We start from the raw sequence: 2,718 nt of genomic DNA, 5'->3' as shown, positions 1-2,718 counted from the left end.
GTGTTGTTTCTTCCCTGGTTCTTTGTGAATTTCATATTATGCACCCTAATCCCCTTCACCCACCCCCCTTTCCTTGGACTTGCCCTCTACTCTTGTAACCTTCCCCTCAACAGAGAAAGAGTCTCCTTGTGGAAGCTGTGGTGTGTCCAAGTGCATCCTACAGTATTCCCCTTTGTTCACACTTCCTTGATTACAAATACTCATTGCAATGCAAATACTCCTTGGTCTGGTGTGAGGCCTCTGGCTTCTGCTACTCCATCAACACTGAAACATCACTGAAATGCCTCTCGGATATCCTGTTTGTGCCCTGTGTCATTGAGATGCTTTAGTTTTGGATCTGTAGGATGGAGCCCTTCATATACTCTAGCAGTTCATTGATGATGTCCAAGTTGGCATGGGCCAATTTAAAATCCTGAATGTCGGCCTGAGACGTATCTGAACTGATCACTCCACTGGCTCTCTGGAATTTGTGCCACCAGGATCAACTCAGCAGGGACCCCACAACCAGGGCTGACTCTATCCTGCTGCCCAGGTGAGGTGCAGGGTCTACTCTCCCAAATGTTGCCCCTGGTGAAGGACATGGCCAGTTCTCCAAGTTCCATGACCCTGATTACTTCTCCTCCCTGTCATAGATGGAGAGGAACAAAGGAGGAGAGGGTATCATCTCCCTTGTCCACTCCACTGAATGTCAGACAAGCAGGGCAGACTTTCCTGCCTTCAGAGCCAGCTCTACTATGCTGCCCAGGGAAGGTGCAGAGTCAGCTTCCCCCAAGTACTTCAGTAGGTAAAGGACATGGCCAGCTCTTCTGCGCTCATGACTCCCGGACCAGCTTCCTGCCTGCTGTAGGTGGCAAGTGGCTTAGGTGACGGAGGGCATCTCTCTTTGCACATGCAGTCAGATTTCAGGATGAGCTCTTCCATGCTTACACCCACGTGGCCCGCTCACCTGCACTCCTGCCATCAGAGTCAGTTCTACTGTGCTGCCCAGTAGTGCAGGAGGTGAGGGGCAAGACCTGCTCTCCCACTTTGATGACTTAGATTCCGCTCCTTTGCCTGCTGTAGGTAGGAAGGGGTGAGGTGTTGCATCTCTTCCTCACCCATATCACTGCACAGCAGACAAGTGGTAGGGCCAGCTCTTCCATAGTCGGGGCTTCAGGGCTGGCTCGCCCATGCCTCCACCACCAGGGTTAGCTCTATTGTGTTGCCCAGGTGAGGTACTGGGCCTACTCTTCTGAGTTCTGCAGCTAACAAGGAGCAGGGACAATTCTCCTGCTCTGATTATTCCAGGGTCAAGCCTGCCAGAGATAGTGAGGCACAAGGGAGAGGAGGCTATCTCTCCCCGGGGTCTGCTCTCAGGAGTACTGCACCTGGCTAGTGGCAGAGTCAGTTCTGCTGCTCTCATCCCCCCAGAGCCAGGAATCCCACAATGCTTTGGTGAGGGGTGGGCCCAGTTTGGTCCAGCCCTCAGATATTGCCACATCCTCACAGGGCAGTGGAGAGCAAGGATGTCTACCTGGTCTGCTACAGGGCCACAAACCCAGACCTGGCTCCAGGGGGCAGCACAGGTCAGGACCACGCACCATGGTCACAGGTGGAATTAATACAAAATCGCTTCAGGCTATTCTCACCACCCTGATCTTCAGTTCTGCCTCTCCCTATTATGCCCACCCACATCCTTCTGTTTTTCTTTCCCTTCTATTTTTCTACCATTTACTCTCTCCCTTTAGCGGTGACTGTGGTCTCTGAGCGTCTGGGGTCATCTCAGGAGTGCTATGTCCTGCTCATGCTTTATGGTGTCAGGTAGTGGTCATTTCAGGCATGACCTCCCTACCCAAGCCTGAACTGTGATCATCTCAGGCTAGCTTCCTGTCTGTGACCCATGGTGCAAGTCCATTGATTGTCTTAAGCTCACTCCTCTCCCCTAGCCTGCCTATGTGGTTCCTTGCAAGGGTCACCTGTCTTAACCTTACTCCCACTCTGAGTCTCTAGCTTGCTCCCCATCCTGGATGCCCATCTGGTCCTGCCTGGTGCCTGGACTGTTGACAGTTTCAGCCTGGCTTTTTTCCATGGAATGTTAGACTTCAAAACATTCAGATGTTTATACATGAGTACACTGAGAGTAGGCATAGCCTGTCTCCTCTCTGCCACCTACTGACACACATGAGACACAGCAGCCACATATACAATGCCTCTAGAGGCAGAAGAATATATTTTTATAGTTATAGTTCATCATAATGTTATCTAAAATATAAAACTATTTTTTTTTCATTTTCTTCTTGGTATATAACTGATCTAAAGTAATTTCACATAGTTAACTGGGAAATTTGCTAAGTTTGATATAGTTGTATATTTGATGAATTATGTCTGTTTACCATATCTATCACTCATATATCTTCCTATAAGCCCACTCATCTTCTTATATTTACTAGGTGAATTAAAGCCAAAATACATCACTGAAACGATGTGTTTATAAGGGTTTGGAAATTGTAGAAATGCACATATCTATGGAGGAAAATGAGATTGCATAAAACTTTCTTTCAAAAGTCGAATAGCTGCTTCCCAACAGTTCAACAAATATTTATCCTATGATGAGTTCATTCTAGTTAATGGTGTTTATAGAAAGTAAATTAAAAGCGATGTCTACAGAGACTCTTATATATAAATGTTAGTAGTCACTTTACTTTTACATAAAGAGAATATCCCAAATTATTCATTAAC

General features: G+C 47.4%; 1 non-coding gene across 1 annotated transcript; it reads right to left on the bottom strand.

Moving 5' to 3' along the window:
• Positions 1 to 2,070: 2,070 nt before the first annotated feature.
• On the bottom strand, positions 2,071 to 2,202 carry LOC115030500 (small nucleolar RNA SNORA17). The gene has a single exon (XR_003836093.1). It is a non-coding gene; the product is annotated as a small nucleolar RNA SNORA17 (small nucleolar RNA).
• Between the last annotated feature and the right edge of the window lie 516 nt (positions 2,203 to 2,718).

The sequence above is a fragment of the Mus caroli genome, unplaced genomic scaffold (assembly GCF_978045245.1).
Source record: "Mus caroli unplaced genomic scaffold, Mus_caroli_1 scaffold_2, whole genome shotgun sequence".
In the NCBI taxonomy this organism is placed as follows: Eukaryota; Metazoa; Chordata; class Mammalia; order Rodentia; family Muridae; genus Mus; species Mus caroli.
The sequence above is the reverse complement of the archived record's forward strand: the minus strand, read 5'-3'. Positions and strand labels throughout refer to the sequence as shown.